The 22,997-nt window shown below is 34.7% G+C and overlaps 1 pseudogene; it reads left to right on the top strand.

Moving 5' to 3' along the window:
* Window positions 1–4,755: 4,755 nt before the first annotated feature.
* On the top strand, window positions 4,756–7,178 carry LOC120138214 (annotated as a pseudogene).
* Window positions 7,179–22,997: the final 15,819 nt, after the last annotated feature.

The following is a 22,997-nucleotide window of genomic DNA, read 5'->3' as shown; positions in this document are numbered from 1 at the left end:
GAGTTATGAACTGCTCCATGACTGTCTAGCTATGCATGGGCATGGATACAGGGCTAGGGGTGTTTGTTTACAAATGTTAAATCTGCTAGATTATAATTAAAAGAAAAACTGGAAAAAGTTTGATGTTTCTTTAAGATGCTAGATTAAGGTTGGATGAAGAAGTTCAGTACAATGAACAAATTTATGGATGATAGCTAGCTTCCTTTTTGGTGTTGCCTTGCATGTAGTGGGAATTTGATTGTTAGGTAGGTATTGTCGCTGACTAAGTTATTAGGAATATTTATAAAAGGTTAATAGTTAGGAATGTCACATTGATGTATTTGGTTGACAATATAGATAAAGCAATTCCATGGTTAACTTCCAGCAATATCCTTTAGTTGAAAATACATTTTGAAAGAAACAATGGACAAGTCCGAATGAAGGCATCTTAACAATAATATAGTAGTACAATTAGCATAATTTTTTTAGCTAAGTTATAATCAAATTATAATCTTCGTTTATTCATCTATTCGTACGTGTGTGGGTGTATACAAGGTGATAGAAAATTTCCACGCATTTGAAATGCATTGCATGCAATTTCCTAATCATCGAGTGGTTTTAATTGAACAGTTATTTAGGGATAAAATGATCAATTATTTCTTTTGTTTTGATGTTATGCTATATTTTTGCTCCTATGTTAAGGACTAATGGATCTCAGTATGGATGTTAATTTCAACTATGCAAGTACTAGGCAATATTTATTTATTGTTTAATCAGCTCGATCCCCATTTAGTTTTCTTTCCTAATTGTACAAGATGAGGAATCTAGTGAACTTGTTTCTTGTATTGTTGCTTATTGTTAGTATAGAATTCATATAGTAGCGTAGTGGTATATTAGTTTTATGTATGTCATGTAAAGATATATCTGATAAAAACCAAGAATCAAAGCAACACAGTAGGAAAACTAAGAAATGCAGAGACATTCGAGTATTTCTCCATTACAACATCTGAGAAGAAATGGTTAATGGATATATATCTATTGTAGGAAGTTCGAACTATGACCTATAAAATCAACCAAGATACAAAGTCTCAATATATCCTACTAAATGGCAAGCAAATGGAGAAATGTGCACCTTAAAACAACAAAGTAAAGCAAACCGATCTATCAAGACAATCGAGTCAGCATTGCAGAAAAGTGTTGGAATAAAGGAAATCCGAGGCAGATTAACAATTGAAGCCATGGCAGATTGACAGCATGATGATGAGAATCAAGGCAATGAGGTTACCCAATACAATCAATTTTATCTTCATATTCTGAAGCCACATCTTTCTTCTCATCTTCGTTCCCTGTTGACTAAAATCTTGGGCCTGTAATCCAATTTTAAGTTCAATGCATCATACTTTTTGCATTCAACATTTATCGGAGTTAAATGCATTATATGATGTATCAAAATAAGAGGAATAAAGAGGCCATCATAGACAATATTTATAATGGAAAACTTAGACCTAGAAGTATAATGATTTCTAGAACTGAAGAGGAAACAACTTGATCAAAGCACAAAGAAGCCATTGTTTGGTCACCCATTAAATGTGGTTTGAATAGGAGTATAGGACTAACCTGTGAGTGAAGGTTCTCAGTTTTATCCACCAGCAACTCAATCTTCTCACCACGATCAAGGACCTGGTCAAAGAAAAGTGTTATTAATGAAAGAAAACAGCATGCTACAAGCCACCAGCAACTCAATCTTCTCTGTTATTTTGTGCATGTCTCCTTATCCTCTCCTTCCGAACAAAATAAATAGAAAACTTTATCCCTCTGTTTCAAAATAGGAAATGCTCACTTCTTTTCAGTTTTGGATCTTTTTTGTTTTTTTATAATAAACCCAAAAAGGCAAACATCAGCTTGGATAACATTGTTTACATATCTTCTGAAAGCCCTATTTTAAAGAAGGAGAAGGGGGAGGGAAGGAGTGAACTTTTCAAGTTCAGTTACTCACTGGTCACAATGATCAGCTCTCCTCCTCCGCCACCGTCAGCACCGACGCCCGCAGTGTCGCTACAACCACTTCAAAATAGTAGCTCCCATTGTTGCTTTTGAAGTTTGGTTTCAAATATTTTGGAGTTTTGAATGAAGAAATGAAAGATGGCTTGAAAGAAGGAGAATGAATCCGAAAGAGTTGGACATATAGAGATTTAGGGTTTTGATCTGAGTTTGCGGGTAAAATTTAATTTAGGGGTGTTAGGGTTCGCCGGTAATCTATAAAATGAAGAGGGAGATGAAAATTTGCGGGTTTTGGGGTTTTTTTATCTAAGTTTGCGGCGTTTTAAAAAAACGCCTTTATACTTCCGATATATTGCGGCGTTTAGGTAAAAAACGCCACTATTGTTCAACTCTATTGTGGCATTTGTACAAAAACGCCGCTAATGTATAAATATTTGCGGCGTTTGATAACCAAACGCCACTATAGATTACACCTATGGCGGCGTTTGTATAAAAACGCAAGAAAAGTAAAAATATTTTGCGACGTTTCTTCATAAAACGCCACTATACAGTAAACATATTATGGCATTTATTGATATAAACACCGCAAAAGTCAAGTATATAACGGCGTTTATTGATACAAACGCCACTAATGACCTTTATTTTATAACTTGATAATTTAAATATTTTATTTAGGCTCTACATAAACTAAAGTTACTATTATGTAGTTTTATGTAATTACCAAAAACCATACATTTAATTTTAGGATACAAAAGTTATGCATAAAAATACTTAACAACAAAATACATTAAAATTTAGAAACATTAAAGTAATGCATAAACAATCTTCACCATATTGTTTACTAGAATTTATTCTTCATTGCTCCTTTGTGGGGAAAGGACGTAAGAAAGTTGTTTTCCTTGTTTGACGACGCATCGTTAACTTTTTCCTCTGTGTAAACTCTATATGGAGAAACTCGTCATCCATTTCATCAATTAAATCCCTTAAATCCGGTTCACCAAGAACACTCATTGCTCGCTGCAGTGCTTCACTTGAAACAGATAACGACCTTCCACCTACAATAGAGTAATCATTGGAGGTGGCTTTGAAACTGAAGCAAACATTAAATAAATTTAAATAGAAGATAGAAATGTTTACTTAGAGTATCAGTAGAGCCAACGTCATCTTCATTGAGGATAGATATTGCTTTTGCAATTGAAGATTCTTTCAATGCCACTGAGTTACAAATTTCGGTTCTTAATATCCGGTATTTATCCACTCCTCTATTATCGTTCTCAATAAGCTTTGAACATCCTACATGCCTGCGATCTATGAAATTTTAGAGTACAAAATAAAAATATAGTGACATACAATTTCAGCGATTAATCATTACCTTCACTTAGCAGATCGGCCATGGAAGGGTATTTTACAATAGGAGGGCCTTTCGAGTCATCATCGAGTTTCGACGGCAAGTTCGGACTGATAGCCTCCCAATGATAATTTGATCCATCATCAGAGCAAAGACGCCACGTAGACATTCCGACTATATTTTCTGTTACTTAATAACTTATCCTGCTCTTCCTATAGATATTCACGTTTTCAGAAGCTATTATTTTCCTATTCGAAAGCAATTATTTTTCTATTCGAAAGTAAAAAAACACTTCTCCCAAGCAGTAAACCAGTAAAGCAATATGTATAAATATTTTTTTCCTATTTGAAAGCTATTATATTTCTCCATTACGTAGCTTTCTGAGTTTTCCCCATTTTCAGCATACCAACAAAAAATAAATGAAAAAGTTCAGTAGTGAGAGAAGGGATCAAATCGTGCAATTGTGCGATAATTGTTCGCTAGTGAGAGGGCAAATTTGGTCGCCAGGACATACAGAAGATGACGTCGACTGCAATTGTGTGAGGGTCGTTGTTGTACGAGAGAAATCCCTTTTAGGGAAGTAGCACTGAAATGAATTTAGGGATTGGGCAGGAGAAAAGTGTGGAGCATATATTGACCCTTTTACGGCGTTTTTAAAAAAAACACCACTGTAGTTCATATTTTTGCGGCGTAAACGCCGCTATATTATTACTCTATTGCGGCGTTTTTCGCACAAACGCCACTATAAACAATACTATTGCGACATTTGTTTAGTAAACGCCGCTAAATTACTCCTCTATAGCGTCGTTTGTTGAAAAAAACCACTATAAAAATTACCACTCTATTGCGGCGTTTGTTGAAAAAACGCCACTATAAACATATCTTTTGCGGTGTTTTAGCTATAAACGCCGCTAACTTACACTCTATTGCGGCGTTTGTTTAAAAGACGCCGCTAAAGTATCATTTTGTGGCATTTGTATTGTAAACGCCGCGATATACTTAAATTTTGTGGCGTTTGCTCTTAAAACGCCGCTAAAAACGCCGCTACATAACACTTTTGATGTAGTGAGTTCATATTTAAGACTACATATATAGGTTTGTTGTGGAGCAGAATAGCTGCAAAGATGTCGATAAAATATTTGAAGGCTGTATGCTTGTACTTGGTGTTTCTAAGGATTTGGTGTAGGCCTGCAATTTCATATTCAGAGGTCACCTCTCTTCCTGGTTTTAATGCTTCACTTCCTTCCAAGCTTGAAACTGGGTAAGCTTCTTACATCCTTCTGCTAATCTTTTCCTTTTATTCTTTGCATAGGTTATGATAATATTTCAGATATATGAAACTGGAATCTGGATAACATGGAATTGTTTTCTTCAACTCTTAGAACTGGTCATAACCAGTTCGATAATTTAACGTGTCTCAGATACATAGGGGTGGATGATTCGGAGCTTTTCCTATTTTATTGAATCAGAAAGGAATCCAGCGGAGGATCCTCTCTTGCTGTGGCTCACTGGAGGCCCTGGCTGCTCTAGTGCTTCTGTGTTGTTCTTTGAAGTAGGTAATGTGATTCTTTGATTCCTCTTATTATGTCTTAATCCCAGCCCAGGGGAGTCTGCAATTTAGTGCACTAATATGTGATATGGTGATAACTTAGAATCCAAATCCATATAGGTCCCTTGAAATTTAACATGGTGGAGTACAATGGCAGCTTACCAACTTTTTCGCTGAACCCATATGCATGGACGAAGGTGAGATCTAATTGATTTGAAGCATACTGTAGTATTATGTCTCGTTATTTCCATTTGGTGATATTTGATTTGTGAACATCATTGGTAACTTTATAGGTTTCAAGTATAATCTTCTTAGATGCCCCTGTTGGTACTGGATTCTCTTATTCAAAGACACCGCAAGGTTTCAAGACGGGAAACGAAACATGCTATTAGTCGTTATAAATTTTGAAAAAGGTCTACACTAATCTCAACTTCATCTCTTGTACTTAAATATGCCATATATATTTGGATAAGTAATATGCCATATATTGTTCTTACTGCAAAAACGTCAAAATTTTATATTTCCGGTAAAATATAAACTTTATAACCATTGAAAGGGTATGATTTTCTGTTCAGTGGTTGGAGAGCCATCCCAATTTCATCAACAATCCACTTTATATTGTCGGTATCTCGTAGTCGGGCTTGGTTGTACCTATAATTACTCGAGCAATAGCAGATGGTAGCTACATGTTCATCCCCATAAGATTTGCATTTCATATATAAATTGTTAATCAAGGGACAATAACCAGGTTACTCATTCTGCTTCAGATATTGAAGAGACAGGCGTAACAGCATTCAATCTCAAAGTAAGTGCTCTACTTGGTAACTTCTTTCACTTCAAAAATTTCTTTTTATCCTACGGGGTTTTAGATTCCAAGATGCATCAACATTTCTAGCAATTTTTGCAGGGTTATTAACGCAAGGAGTCCATATTATAATCATATGGCACTTATCTCCGATGAACTTTACAAGGTTATTGGACGTAAATCCCTTCTTTTAATGCTTCTAATATGGAGTAGCATATACGGATGACCACTTATATTGAAGCATACAGTTATCTATACCCTTAATTCTAAATGATTCTTCAAGAAAATCGTATATATTTATGCTGATGTTGTTGAGAATTTTTTGGCTTTGCAGTCAGCCAAAAGGAATTGTAAAGGAGAATACACAGAAGTAGAAGTCGGTAACAAAAGGTGTGCAAATGATCTTCAGGCTATCTCAGAGGTAGAATTGCAACTGAACCTGTTTCTCATAGGTTCATTTTTTGGTAATGCCTTAAATCTTTCTCCGTGTTGACAAGACATGATTAATAACACTTTTGGCTTTTTCCTTTCTAGTGCACTGCACAAATATACTCGAAGCATATCTTGGAGCCTATATGCTGCCCTTCCGAACTTTGAGATGTGGATGTTTTTGAGAATAACCGAAAATATCTTTTAGAAACTAATGAAAGCTCTTGGCCTTCTGAATGTTTTGGATGTCGCGTAAATCTTCTTGCTCTTTATCTCTCTCACTCCATAAATGTTTTTACGTTTAGATGATTGAGCTTCTGATTCAGCCATGTTACAGAACTATCCTTCTTACCTTTTGAAAGTTTGGGCAAATGATATCGGTGTCCAGAAAGCACTCCACGTCAGAATGGTAAGAATTGAAGCTTTACGGAAGAAACAAGTAACATATCTGAGTTAACATTAATGTAATGTTGTTGAATACCAGGGAACAATCAAAGAATGGTTCAGATGTAACGGAAGCCTGGATTATGACGAGGATCTTTAGAGTTCTGTAAGCTATCATGTCTCAATACTAAAGGTTACCGAGCTCTAATATAAAGGTTATACTTTTGCTTGCTAACCTCTCTCGGTTCTCGCTTTCCTATTTCTCCTGTGCTGAATCTTAGTTTCTTTACAGTGGCGACTGGCGACCATGACGCAACGTTTCCATAGTGGGGAACGGAATCATGGATTAAGTCCCTGAATTTATCCATTGCTAATGATTGGAGGCCAAGGTTTGTTAATGGTCATGTTGGATATAAACAGATGTTTCCCATATGCATAGGAGTTTCTCTGATGCCTTGGTTCTTACAGATACTCGAGAGAATATGAAAACAAAGTCACATTTGCAACTGTGAAGGCAAGAGTTGTGAACGAAAATGTTACTTATTGACAGTGATTTTTTGAAGAAATTACATGTAATGGAGTTTGGGTTTTTGCAGGGAGCAGGTCATACGGTTCCAGAGTACAATCACAAGGAATGTTTTGCCATGTTCAGTGATGGACTTCCCAACAGCCTCTGTGATTAACTGCTACTTGGAATTTCCCATAATTAAGTTTGAAGTTTGGTTTGTGGAACTCATGTTCAAATATGGAATTGATTTTCCATGTTCGTGGAGTTTGGGAATTCCATATTTGCCAAACTTTGAAAATGAATTCCACTAAAGAATTGATTTTCCATGTTCGTGGAGTTTGGGAATTCCACAAGAAATTAAGTTGGCAAGTTGGAAATTTCATCTTGGTTGGTGGTCAATTTATTAGAAATTTCATCTTGGTTGATGGCCAAACTTTGAACATGGGAATTTCATATTTCGTGGCTAACTTGTACACATTGGAAAATTCTTTGGTAGGTGGCCAAACTTTGAACATGGGAATTCCATATTTGATCCCTAAAATATTAGGTTATTTATAAGTTTAGTCCTTAAAATTCAACTATAAATAGGCCTAAGTATTTCCATTAGAAATCATCTCAAAACAAGTTCTCTCTTCCATTTGTTTTCTTCATTCTCTCACTTTGGGAATTCTAAAGAATTCCATTTGTTGTAATATTTTGTTTATAGTGAAGTTATCATCCAGTGTGGTGCTCGAGGAGTAGACAATATTCTCGTTGAAGCTCGTAAATTTGGTGTGTTCTCTCCTTTATTGTTTTTTTATTCAGTTTTTCCATTGTGTTTCAATATTCAATAGTTTGACAGGTTTATCCACTGTGCAACCTTTGGTGGTTTTGATCTTGACATTTTAGGTCAATTTTGAAACTAAGTTCGTGTGGGAAATAACCCGATTTCCCTAACAATTGGCATCAGAGCTTCGGTTGAGGTTATCCTGGTGGTTCCGTTGCTGAAAAGATATAGTTTGTGATATTGAATATTGTTCGTTAGAATTAAAATGCCAAAATACTGATTAGTTGAGACATCAAGCTCTTCATCTGGACCGGTGAGGAGGGTGATGTCAAATACAAATTTCTCGGTGGAGTTGTTCGATGAATCCGGTCATTTTGGCATGTGGCCAGGCGAGGTGTTAGACGCTTTATTCCAACAAGGTCTAGACATCGCCATTGAGGAAGAAAAGCCCGAATATATGGAGGAGAAAGAATGGGGAACAATCAATCGTTTGGCGTTCAGCACGATTCGATCTTGTCTTTCCAAGGAGTAGAAGTATGGCTACAAGAACGAGACTTCTGCAAGTAAGATATGGAAAGCATTGGAGGAAAAATTCTTAAAGAAAATCTCTCAGAATCGTCTCCACATGAAGAAAAGATTATTCAGATTTGATTATCAACCAGGCACCAGTATGAATGAACACATCACTGCATTCAATGAGCTAGTGGCAGACTTATTGGGCATGGATGAAACCTTCAAAGATGAAGATTTGGCCTTGATGTTGTTGTCATCTCTTCCAGATGAATTTGAGCACCTTGAGACAACGTTACTTCATGGTAAGGATAATGTTACCCTTAAATATGTAACTGTTTCTTTGTATAGTTATGAGCTCAGGAAGAAAACCAAGAAAGAGAGTAAGTACGAAGCAGTGGAGGCCACGGTGGCAAGAGGTCGCTCAAAAAGTCAAAAGTCAAAATGGAGAGGGAGATCAAAGTCGAAATCCATACTGGGAAAAGATGAATGTGCCTTTTGTCATGAGAAAGGCCATTGGAAGAAAGATTGTTCGAAGCTGAAGAATAAAGGAAAAGTTGCTCCAGATGCATGTGTTGCAGAGCATGATGCAAATGAATCTGACATATCATTGCTTGTTTCATCAACAACATTCCATTCAGATGAGTGTATATTATATTCGGGTTGTACCTATCATATGTCCCCTAATCGAGAGTGGTTCTCCGATTTAGTAAAATTAAATGCAGGAGATGTTTATATGGACAATGACAATGCCTGTGAAACTGTTGGGATAGGTTTAATTCGATTGAATAATCAAGATGGATCAACCAGAGTTCTGACTGATGTCCGATACGTGCCCAGTTTGAAGAAAAATATCATCTCGTTGGGAGCCTTGGAATCCAAAGGTTCAGTAGTCACTATGAGAGATGGAGCTTTAAAAGTCACATATGGTGCACTTGTGATGATGAAGTGTAACACCCCAACCCATATCCGAGTCCGAGGTGTCACATTGACCATTCAAAGCATATACTTTTATAAAAAACATAGAAAATTTAAAAACTTCTATTCTATAAAGTAAATATTTTACATAAACATGTTTAAAACCTTAACACACTCCATCAGAGCGTACATATATAATGACTTAGTTACTTGCCAACATACTAAATTATATGAAAAGACATACTTTACAAAATATTTCTGATCTGAACTTTGCACTGGATATGCTGCTTTACGGATCCGAAGCTTGATCTTCTGACTTATCCACACCTATGTGTAAAACACTTAGACGCTAAGTCATAGACTTAGTGAGACATGTGTTGAAAACATTTTGATGTTTCGATATAACAAATTAAGTTAAATGAATTTTAAGATTTTACAAAAGATTTTCTAAGTATATTCGATGTAATTATTCGAATATCAAAATATTACTTCAAGTCTTTCAAAGTTCATTTTAATCCTTACTAAAGTGTAAAATTGTGTTTTATACTTAAACTATTTTTAAAACAATTTTACAAAGTATTTCGAACCATTTCAAAGCCAAGAAAAATTCAGATTGACCAAGGGGTACAGATTCCCCCCAGGGGGAACAGATTCCCCCCCAAGGGGTACCGATTCCCCCTAGGGGGAACAGATTCCCCCCCAGGGGGTACCGATTCCCCCTAAGGGGAACAGATTCCCCCCAGGGGGTACCGATTCCCCCTGTCTAACGGTCAAAAATATATTGCACTTAGGGAACCGATTCCCCGTGAGGGGTACCGATTCCCCCATGCTCCAAGCTATTTTATTAATTGTTTCTCATCCCCAAATGGCTCCAAAACATCCCCAATGACTATATACGACTTCAAACACATTCTAAGCTATAAATACAAGCTAAGGACACTTGAAGAAGCAAGAGAACAACCATCCAAGCAATCAAACACAAGAGAATAGTTTTTCATTCTTATTTTATCTTTCTCTTGCAAATATTTTGTTCTTGTGAGCTTAATTCTTGTAAACACCTACCTTTGAGAAGTTTTCTTGTTTACTTATTTTATCCTATTGTAAAGGAGAAAGGTTCTAGCTTATTCCGTGTAAAATCTAGGGAAAGGTTCTAGTTTAGCCCGGAAAAACTAGGGAGTTTGTAAGGTTACTCTTTATCCTCAAAAGAAAGAACAAATTAGTGAATTTGTTGGAAAATCCTTGGTGAGGAGCTAAGGCAGTGGACGTAGACTTTGGTTGAGAAATTCGAACCACTATAAATCGTTATGCAATTCTCTATCTTTCAATCTCCTTACTCCCTAAACACAAAATCATTCTGAACCCTCTTTGTAAACCGTTCTGGTTATCAATTCGAGCTTCCGAAAATCCCAACAATTGGCATCAGAGCCTAACTCGTTAAGAAGGTTTAACCACCTTGAGATGATCCTTGAAGAAGCCCTACCAATTCCCGACACAACCGAGAAGATGGCTTCCACCTCCGGCTCATTCCACATGGAAGACTCCCTACCAACGGACAAGCCTCCATACTTCAATGGAGTCAACTATCATCATTGGAAGAAATTAATGAAGGTATTCATCCAATCCAATGATCTTGATGCATGGGAGATAATCGAGAATGGTTACTCTTCTCCAAAGAAGAAGGAAAAGAAGAGGAGTGACAAAGAACGGAAGAAAGCTCAACTTAATGCCAAGGCCATGCACATGTTGTTTTGTGCATTTGGTCATGAAATCTATGAAGGGATTTCTTCATGTTCAAGTGCCAAGGAGATTTGGAACAAGCTTGAGGAAATCCATGGAAACAAGAAAGAACAACCAACAAAGTTGGTGTCTCTAATGGCTTGTGAAGAGCCTGAGATATCTTCTAACTCAAATGAATTTAATTCATATACGTTTGATGAGTTACAAGATTCTTTTAATAGGTTATATTCGGAGTTTGAGGCCATGAACTCCAAATATAAGAAAATGATTTCAAAATTTAAAATCGAAAATGATTTTCTTTTGAAAACAAAAATAGATTTTGAAAGCCAAAATTAAATTTTGAAAAAGGATTTAGAGCTTTCAAAAATAAAAATTGAAAGTTTTGAAAAAGAAAATTTTGATTTAAAAGTTAAGCTTGAATGCTTAACAAAAGAAAAAGAAATCATTTTATATAATTCATTTAGTTCAATAATGACAATATACTCACATTGTCATTATCATGGTCATAAGGAACATACTTGTCCTTTGAAGAAAGGAAAACGTTTTAAAATTAGACAAGTGTGGATTCCTAAAGGAACAAGGGGCATTGAAACTAACGTCCAAGGATCCAAAGCAATTTGGATACCAAAATCAAAATGAATGTCTCTTGTAGGTGTGTGGAAGCAATTGTAATGAAAATGATGATATTCAAGATGCTCTAGCCACACATGAAAAGGAATGGGTAACCTCTAAGTTTAATGTTTTTAATTTTAGTTATTTGGTTGCACATTTGATTTTAAGCATGCATGAGTTTTGTTTTTAAATAATTATACATTATTGTTTTAATCTCATGTATGTTAAAAATGTTTTATGATGAACATTTTAAAGTTTTAATGATTTTTTTAGAATTTTTAGTTCATCATAAGGAATTTTGGTCAAAATTGGTTTTAATGCAAATGATATCTCTCTAACAATTGATATCAACTTTTCAAATGTTTTGATTTTATAAATTTTAAAATTTTTGACCTAAATTTAAATGTTTATGCATGTGGTTTAAATGAAAATGATATCTCTCTAACAATTGATATCAAAATTTTCAAATGCATAACATTTTTGGAAAACTTTATGCATATGCACTTAATTTCAATAATTGATATTGCATAAAGTATTTTAGACTTGGAAGTATTGAATTTCATGTGCTACTAATATGTTTGTTATTCTTTGTTAAAATTCAATTTTGTTTAAGTGTCAAGATCATAAAAGCATAATTTTATTTGAAATGCATTTATTGAGGGGGAGCTTTGATTTTTTCAAATGATTTTTAAAATGTCAAATTTACTACTTACTCTCCAAAGTTATTTTGAACTTCAAAGATTAGAGACTTTTTGATTTAACCAAAAAGGGGGAGAAGTGTTAAGGTGTTAAAGGGGAGTAGTAAGGGGGAGTAATTTCAAACTTGATTTCAAAATCTTAAAATTACTCAAATGTTTTGTTATATCAAAAAGGGGGAGATTGTTGAAAACATTTTGATGTTTCGATATAACAAATTAAGTTAAATGAATTTTAAGATTTTACAAAAGCTTTTCTAAGTATATTCGATGTAATTATTCGAATATCAAAATATTACTCCAAGTCTTTCAAAGTTCATTTTAATCCTTACTAAAGTGTAAAATTGTATTTTATACTTAAACTATTTTTAAAATAATTTTACAAAGTATTTCGAACCGTTTCAAAGCCAAGAAAAATTCAGATTATCCAGGGGGTACAGATTCCCCCCCAGGGGGTATCGATTCCCCCTTGTCTAACGGTCAAAAACAGATTGCACTTAGGGAACCGATTCCCCGTGAGGGGTACCGATTCCCCCCACGCTCCAAGATGTTTTATTAATTGTTTCTCATCCCCAAACGGCTCCAAAACATCCCCAATGACTATATACGACTTCAAACACATTCCAAGCTATGAATACAAGCTAAGGACACTTGAAGAAGCAAGAGAACAACCATCCAAGCAATCAAACACAAGAGAAGAGTTTTTCATTCTTATTTCATCTTTCTCTTGTAAATATTTTGTTCTTGTGAGCTTAATTCTTGTAAACACCTACCCTTGAGAGGTTTTCTTGTTTACTTATTTTATCCTATTGTAAAGGGGAAAGGTTCTAGCTTATTCCGTGTAAAAGCTAGGGAAAGGTTCTAGTTTAGCCCGGAAAAACTAGGGAGCTTGTAAGGTTACTCTTTATCCTCAAAAGAAATAACAAATTAGTGAATTTGTTGGAAAATCCTTGGTGAGGAGCTAAGGTAGTGGACGTAGACTTTGGTTGAGAAAGTCGAACCACTATAAATCGCTATGCAATTCTCTATATTTCAATCTACTTACTCCCTAAACACAAAACCATTCCGACCCCTCTTCACAAACCATTCTGGTTGTCAATTCGAGCTTCCGAAAATCTCAACAATTGGCATCAGAGCTTAACTCATTAAGAAGGTTTAACCACCTTGAGACGATCCTCGAAGAAGCTCTACCAATTCTCGACACAACTGAGAAGATGGCTTCTACCTCCGGTTCGTTCCACATGGAAGACTCCCTACCAACAGACAAGCCTCCATACTTCAATAGAGTCAACTATCATCATTGGAAGAAATTAATGAAGGTATTCATCCAATCCAATGATCTTGATGCATGGGAGATAATCGAGAATGGCTACTCTTCTCCAAAGAATAAGGAGAAGAAGAGGAGTGACAAAGAACGGAAGAAAGCTTAACTTAATGACAAGGCCATGCACATGTTGTTTTGTGCATTTGGTCATGAAATCTATGAAAGGATTTCTTCATGTTCAAGTGCCAAGGAGATTTGGAATAAGCTTGAGGAAATCCATGGAAACAAGAAAGAAGAACTAACAAAGGTGGTGTCTCTAATGGCTTGTGAATAGCCCGAGGTATCTTCTAACTCAAATGAATTTAATTCATATACATTTGATGAGTTACAAGATGCTTTTAATAGGTTATATTCGGAGTTTGAGGCCATGAACTCCAAATATAAGAAAATGATTTCAAAATTTAAAATCGAAAATGATTTTCTTTTGAAAACAAAAATAGATTTTGAAAGCCAAAATGAAATTTTGAAAAAGGATTTAGAGATTTCAAAAATAAAAATTGAAAGTTTTGAAAAAGAAAATTTTGATTTAAAAGTTAAGCTTGAATGCTTAACAAAAGAAAAAGAAATCATTTTATATAATTCATTTAGTTCAATAATGACAATATACTCACATTGTCATTATCATGGTCATAAGGAACATACTTGTCCTTTGAAGAAAGGAAAACGTTTTAAAATTAGACAAGTGTGGATTCCTAAAGGAACAAGGGGCATTGAAACTAACGTCCAAGGATCCAAAGCAATTTGGATACCAAAATCAAAATGAATGTCTCTTGTAGGTGTGTGGAAGCAATTGTGATGAAAATGATGATATTCAAGATGCTCTAGCCACACATGAAAAGGAATGGGTAACCTCTAAGTTTAATGTTTTTAATTTCAGTTATTTGGTTGCTCATTTGATTTTAAGCATGCATGAGTTTTGTTTTTAAATAATTATACATTATTGTTTTAATCTCATGTATGTTAAAAAGGTTTTATGATGAACATTTTAAAGTTTTAATGAATTTTTTAGAATTTTTAGTTCATCATAAGGAATTTTGGTCAAAATTGGTTTTAATGCAAATGATATCTCTCTAACAATTGATATCAACTTTTCAAATGTTTTGATTTTATAAATTTTAAAATTTTTGACCTAAATTTAAATGTTTATGCATGTGGTTTAAATGAAAATGATATCTCTCTAACAATTGATATCAAAATTTTCAAATGCATAACATTTTTGGAAAACTTTATGCATATGCACTTAATTTCAATAATTGATATTGCATAAAGTATTTTAGACTTGGAAGTATTGAATTTCATGTGCTACTAATATGTTTGTTATTCTTTGTTGAAATTCAATTTTGTTTAAGTGTCAAGATCCTAAAAGCATAATTTTATTTGGAATGCATTTATTGAGGGGGAGCTTTGATTTTTTCAAATGATTTTTAAAATGTCAAATTTACTACTTACTCTCCAAAGTTATTTTGAACTTCAAAGATTAGAGTCTTTTTGATTTAACAAAAAGGAGGAGAAGTGTTAAGGTGTTAAAGGGGAGAAGTGTTAAAGTAAGCGGGAGTAATTTCAAACTTGATTTCAAAATTTTAAAATTACTAAAATGTTTTGTTATATCAAAAAGGGGGAGATTGTTGAAAATATTTTAATGTTTCGATATAACAAATTAAGTTAAATGAATTTTAAGATTTTACAAAAGATTTTCTAAGTATATTCGATGTAATTATTCGAATATCAAAATATTACTCCAAGTCTTTCAAAGTTCATTTTAATCCTTACTAAAGTGTAAAATTGTGTTTTATACTTAAACTATTTTTAAAACAATTTTACAAAGTATTTCGAACCGTTTCAAAGCCAAGAAAAATTCAGATTATCCAGGGGGTACAGATTCCCCCCCAGGGGGAACAGATTCTCCCCTGTCTAACGGTCAAAAATAGATTGCACTTAGGGAACCGATTCCCCATGAGGGGTACCGATTCCCCCCACGCTCCAAGATGTTTTATTAATTGTTTCTCATCCCCAAACGGCTCCAAAACATCCCCAATAACTATATACGACTTCAAACACATTACAAGCTATAAATACAAGCTAAGGACACTTGAAGAAGCAAGAGAACAACCATCCAAGCAATCAAATACAAGAGAAGAGTTTTTCATTCTTATTTCATCTTTCTCTTGTAAATATTTTGTTCTTGTGAGCTTAATTCTTGTAAACACCTACCTTTGAGAGGTTTTCTTGTTTACTTATTTTATCCTATTGTAAAGGGGAAAAGTTCTAGCTTATTCCGTATAAAAGCTAGGGAAAGGTTCTAGTTTAGCCCGGAAAAAGTAGGGAGTTTGTAAGGTTACTCTTTATCCTCAAAAGAAAGAACAAATTAGTGAATTTGTTGGAAAATCCTTGGTGAGGAGCTAAGGTAGTGGACGTAGACTTTGGTTGAGAAAGTCAAACCACTATAAATCGTTGAATTGTATAAATCGTTGTGCAATTCTCTATTTTTCAATCTCCTTACTCCCTAAACACAAAACCGTTCCGACCCCTCTTTGCAAACCGTTCTGATTGTCGATTTGAGCTTCCGAAAATCCCAACAACATGTAAATACATAAAGTATACTAACAAATGCATGAACACCTTATGTAATACACATTATACTTATATACCTATTGAACTCATCACTAACATGTTTATCTTTACTTATTTCCTTGTCATTAATTCACTTCCATCATATGAGCATATATTGAACATAAACGTATAATGTAATCTCAACCACAACAATACATGAATAATTGCTATGATTATATCCTACATAACTATATAACATCTCATATTACCATTACACATATGCACTTGTTACCATTATTATCATATGATTCTAACTTATCACTTATACATATCACATATCACATATCACATATCACATATACCATTTCACGAAAAATACACATAGCATTATATCAAATTATGTTTTCTTTTCAAAGCCCATGCACACTATTGAGAACTTAAGGTATGTGAGTACATAGAGGTTGTGCACAATGCTATCACCACAGCTCGTATAAATCCCACTAGGGGCGCGTAGAATTTGTCCCGAATGATCACTTAGATGTCCCGAAGGACCACATATAACACATATATCCCTAAAGACCACTATATTCCGAAGGACCGCGTAGACCCTCGACTCTTTGCATGCCAACTATACCTATAGCTCTCATAACACATGACATGGGCATTATCTTTTACCTCATTACACATTCACATATTCATATGACATAGTTCTTTCACATAGCTCTTTATCACATTTCATATGATCACATAGTCACGTAGTTTACTTTCACGTAGCATTTTTCCATGAAATTCACATTATTCATCCTTTTCACACATAGTCACATCACATAGTTCTTTATCCCATTTCATATAGTTCACATATATCTTTTTCTCATATGCATATAACATATTCTTTCTTATTTTTTAACTTATATTACATATGCATGTAATCTTATGACTTATTATCAATATCTCCTAGATCACTATCATACAACACATTTTCGCACATACATTTCTCATACAATCCCTTCATTCAATTATAACATCTAATCTATCTTATTATACTAACATGTATTCATATCATCCATTTCACATACATAACTGATCATATAGCATTCTAATAGAAACACATATGAGTCATATTATTTTCACATATATTTTATCATATATCTCATGATCACATGACCTATTGTCATAAATACAGGCATTGACATAGTTCACCCATAAAGATGCATTCAACAATTAGACATATGAATTTACTCATATACCATACATCTAACACCATATCACTACATGTTTATGCTTTAGTACTTATATCATATAATATCAGAATTAGACTCATCGCAAGTCTTAATTCCTTAACATAATGTACACTTATTATCATGTACTCACCTTGTCTTAACGAACACTCTTAAGCTCTTGTTTTCTTTGTGTATCTTACTCTGCCGACCTATTCGAACTTTGCTTTCGATCGATGTCTACACAATTTGTACTATCAGTATCCCATTGATATACTATAATCTATAATTTCTTAGACTGAAAGAAAGATTTATTTCATATCCCATTGAAGTGCATCGGTACATTCTACCATGTATCGATGTATCCCTTAACATGTGTATCGATGCACTACCCATGCATCGATACACAAATCACCTTCGATGTTTTCATTTTAAGGGGGTGCATCGATACACTTCTTATGCATCGATGCACTACTTATGCATCGATGCACAAATGGTATTCGATGTTCATTTATTTGAGAGTGCATCGATGCACACAGCCCAGAACTTACATCTTGAGCACGAAAATGTCTTGTTTTGACCCTAAATTCTACTTATTAATCCCTCCTTATACCTTAAAACTTATTTATACCTATGTAAACCTTCTTATAACACTATAACACTTTACCATCTCTCATAATTCACCATAATTCTTGAATTAAAGAATTTTATCAAATTTTCCATGTGTTCTAAATTCAATTCTATCACCTTTAACTTCTCAATTACCCATTGACCTTCGATGTTTTCATTTTAAGGGGGCATCGATACACTTCTTATGCATCGATGCACTACTTAGCATCGATGCACAAATGGTATTCGATGTTCATTTATTTTGAGAGTGCATCGATGCACAGCCCGAGAACTTACATCTTGAGCACGAAAATGTCTTGTTTGACCCTAAATTCTACTTATTAATCCTCCTTATACCTTAAAACTTATTTATACCTATGTAAACCTTCTATAACACTAACACTTTACCATCTCTCATAATTCACCATAATTCTTGAATTAAAGAATTTTATCAAATTTTCCATGTGTTCTAAATTCAATTCTATCACCTTTAACTTCTCAATTAACCCATTGACAAGTCAAATCCATCCTTAGAACTTCAAAAACCTTTCTATAACAAAAGTTCATTTCTAAACTCTTAATAGAAATTCCTTTCTAATTCTTTCCTCTTGGTGTTTTAATGTTATATAAGCTTTCTTTAAGCTTATATAACACCTAATTATTCCAACCCAACCCATAAATTCCAGAAATTAACCAATTAAATCAACTTACCTTTGGGAGCTGGAGCCACGAGAGGAAGAAGAAGAAAAAAAGAAGATAAGCTTCTGAAGTTTTTTCCTCTTTCACACGTGTTATCTCCCTAAATAAGGGAGATAAAATATCTTCCAAGCTAAATTACCATAATACCCTTATAATCATCTCATATTTACCCTTTTATCCAATAATAAAATACTCCTATTTAAATCCTTAAACTTTTAATTTTCCTAAATTAATCCCCAAATTTTAAAAATTCTCATTTTAGTCACTAACCCGGATTTCAGGATGTTACATGAAGGGCATCAGGAAAAATAATTTGTATTACTACCAAGGTAGTACAATTATTGGAGCAGTTGCAATAGCTTCCGGAGGTGATGATTTGGACGCAACCCAGTTGTGGCATATGCGATTGGGACATGCTGGTGAGAAATCCTTGCAAATTCTGGCAAAGAAAGGATTGTTGAAAAGTGCAAAGGCTTGCAAATTGAACTTTTGCGAGCATTGTGTTCTGGGAAAGCAGAAGAGAGTGAAGTTTGGCACCACTATACATAATACAAAAGGTATTATGGAATATATACACTCAGATGTATGGGGTCCTTCAAAGACATCGTCTTTGAGAGGAAACCATTATTTTGTAACTTTTGTAGATGACTTTTCCAGAAGAGTTTGGGTGTATCCGATGAAGTCTAAAGATGAAGTGCTTCGAATTTTCCTTAAATGGAAAAATATGATCGAGAACCAGACTGGTAGAAAGATCAAACGTCTTAGGTCGGACAATGGAGGGGAATATAAGTGTGACCCATTCTTTTGACGTTTGTCATGAGTATGGTATTGTTCGACACTTCACCGTTAGAAATATACCACAACAGAATGGGGTGGTAGAGCGTATGAATCGAACATTATTGGAGAAAGTTAGATATATATTGTCTAATGCTAGGTTAGGCAAGGCATTTTGGGCTGAGGCTGCGACATATGCTGACCATCTCATAAATCGTCTGTCGTCATCAGCGATAGGAGGAAAAACACCATTGGAGGTATGGTATGGAAAACCTACTACTGATTATGATTCCTTACATGTATTTGGATCAACTGTTCATTATCATATGAAGGAATCCAAGCTTGATCCGAGAGCAAAGAATGCTCTATTTATTGGAATCACCCATGGTGTGAAGGGATTCCGCCTTTGGTGTTTAAACACCAAGAAGATAATTTGTAGCAGAGATGTTACCTTTAATGAATATGCCCTAGTAAAGAAGGTAACAAATGAAGCTGTCCAGACAAGTAGTACTTCGCAGTAGGTGGAGCATACTCCAAAACAGGTAGAGTTTCAGTAGATGATGATCTCATAAGTTGATGTAGCTGATTCTTCAACTCCAATAGAAGAATCAGAATATGAAGAGGTTCAAACCCAAGAACCATTGGAGACACTAGAACCACTTGCAGTTACAAGGCCAAGGAAAGAAATTCGTAGACCAGCTCGATTTGTTGATATGGCCTATGCTCTTCCAATTGTTGATGATGATATCCCTATCACTTACCAAGAAACAATATAAAGCTTGGAAAGTGATAAGTGGAAAAGTGTCATGGATGAAGAAATGCAATCTCTCCAAAAGAACAACACTTGGAAACTGGCACAATTACTGAAAGGTAAAAGAGCAATTGGATGCAAGTGGGTATTTGCAAAGAAAGATGGATCTCATAGCAAGAAAGATGTTTTCTACAAGGCACGGTTGGTAGCTAAAGGCTACGCTCAAAAGGAGGGAATCGACTACAATGAAGTATTTTCCCTTATTGTGAAGCATTCCTCCATTAGAATATTGTCGGCCTTGGTAGCACAGTTGAATTTGGAGCTAGCTCAACTTGATGTAAAGATGGCTTTCTTGCACGGTGATTTAGAATATGAGATCTATATGAATCAGTCAGAAGGATACAAAGATGGTGGTTGTGAGAAATGGGTTTGTAAGATGAACAAATCGCTATATGGATTGAAGCAATCTCCGAGGCAGTGGTACAAGCGATTTGATAGCTTTATGAGGAGTCAAAAGTACACTAGAAGCAAATATGATAATTGTGTGTATTTGCAAAAGCTCAAAGATGGATCTTTCATTTATCTTCTCTTGTACGTTGACGATATGTTTATCGCTTCGAAGAGTCAAAAGGAGATAGACAAAATTAAAGGCTCAGTTGAATCAAGAGTTTGAGATGAAAGATCTAGGTGAGGCCAAGAAGATTCTTGGTATGGAGATAAGCAAAGATAGACAGAGAGGGAATCTTTGTTTAACACAGAAGCAATATCTGAGAAAGGTATTACAATGTTTTGGCATGAATGAAAATACCAAACATTTAAGTATCCCACTGGCTTCTCATTTGAAACTTAGTTCTCAATTATCTCCTAAAACTAACGAAGAACGAGAGTATATGGCAAAAGTTCCATATGCTAATGCAGTTAGGAGCTTGATGTATGCAATGGTGTGTACGCATCCTGACATTTCACAAGCAGTTGGAGTTATGAGCAGGTACATGCATGATCCTAGAGAAGGACATTGGCAAACTGTGAAATGGATTCTACGGTATCTCCAACAAACCGTGGATGTTGGTTTAGTTTTTGAACATGATGAAGCACTTGGTCAGTGTGTGGTTGGATATGCTGGTGATTTGGATAAGCTTCAATCAACTACTGGGTATTTGTTTACTCTTGATAAAGCCCCAGTAAGTTGGAAGTCTACATTGCAATCTACGGTGGCATTGTCTACTACAGAGGCAGAATACATTGCAGTTTCAGAGGCTGTAAAGGAAGCAATTTGGCTTAACGGGTTGATGAAAGACTTGGGAGTTGTTCAAAGTCACATTAGTCTCTATTGTGACAGTCAGAGCGTTATTCACTTAGCGAAAAATCAAGTCTACCATTCAAGGACTAAGCATATCGACGTGAGGTATTACTTTGTGCAGGAGATCTTTGAAGAAGAAAATATTATACTTCAGAAAATTGTGACATCAGAAAATCCTGCAGATATGATGACCAAGGTGGTAACAGTAATCAAGTTCAATCATTGTTTGAACTTGATTAACATCCTGAAAGTATGAACACCTTCAGGTATGTGGCGCTTGTGAGCGCAATTAGAGGCACTACAAATTTAGGGAGTTAAAGAAGTTGAGTAGGCTTGGTTATTTCAAGCCAAGGTGGAGATTTGTTAGATTTGGCTTGAAATTATGTTGCAAGTTGGAAATTTCATCTTGGTTGGCGGCCAACTTATTGAAAATTTCATCTTGGTTGGTGGTCAAACTTTGAACATGAGAATTCCATATTTGATCCCTAAAATATTAGGTTATTTATAAGTTTAGTCCTTAAAACTCAACTATAAATATGCCTAAGTATTTCCATTAGAAATCATCTCAAAACAAGTTCTCTCTTCCATTTGTTTTCTTCATTCCCTCACTTTGGGAATTCTAAAGAATTCCATTTGTTGTAATATTTTGTTGATAGTAAAGTTATCATCCGGTGTAGCGCCCGAGGAGTAGACGATATTCTCGTTGAACCTCTTAAATTTGGTGTGTTCTCTCCTTTATTGTTTTTATTCGATTTTTCCATTGTGTTTTAATATTCAATAGTTTGACAGGTTTATCCACTATGCAACCTTTGGTGGTTCTGATCTTGACATTTTAGGTCAATTTTAAAACTACGTTCGTGTGGGATATAACTCGATTTCCCCAACATTGATTACAACCGAAAACCATCCTTTTAATACCCTTAATTAGGGGTGTAAAAAGCTGACCCGGCCTGTAAAACTGACTGAAACTGACTCGAGTTAAAATTGTTTTTGACCTGCGCTGTGACGATCCGAAACCGACTTGAGTCGAAACTGGTGTTGACCTGAACCCGAGTTGGACCTGAAAATTGTGGATCTGAACCCGACCTGCATCCGACCTGAGAACGACCTGAACCTGAATTGAACCGAAAATATGATACCCGAACCCGAACTGCATCCGACTGATATGAACCCGAACCCGATATTAACCTGGTAAATAACTGGTATTACCCGATCTATTTTCAACCTGACCTGTTATGAACCTGACCTGTAATTAACTCAACCTGTAAATGATCTGACATGTTGTTAAGTGATATAATATTATCCTGACTTATAAGTGAAGTTACAATTAATATAATTATATTATTTTAAATTTATAATAAACTAATGATAATTAAATTATTATAATAATTAAATTAATTGGTTACTTTTGAAATTTTATCATAAATTATTATGATTAATTAATATGATTACATTAAAATTTAGTTTTATATTATTATAATTTGTATTATAAATTTGATTTTTATGTAAATTCCAATTCATAACTTCTTTAT

The sequence above is a fragment of the Hibiscus syriacus genome, unplaced genomic scaffold (assembly GCF_006381635.1).
Source record: "Hibiscus syriacus cultivar Baekdansim isolate YM2019G1 unplaced genomic scaffold, ASM638163v2 tig00110678_pilon, whole genome shotgun sequence".
NCBI classification, from domain to species: domain Eukaryota; kingdom Viridiplantae; phylum Streptophyta; class Magnoliopsida; order Malvales; family Malvaceae; genus Hibiscus; species Hibiscus syriacus.
The sequence above is the reverse complement of the archived record's forward strand: the minus strand, read 5'-3'. Positions and strand labels throughout refer to the sequence as shown.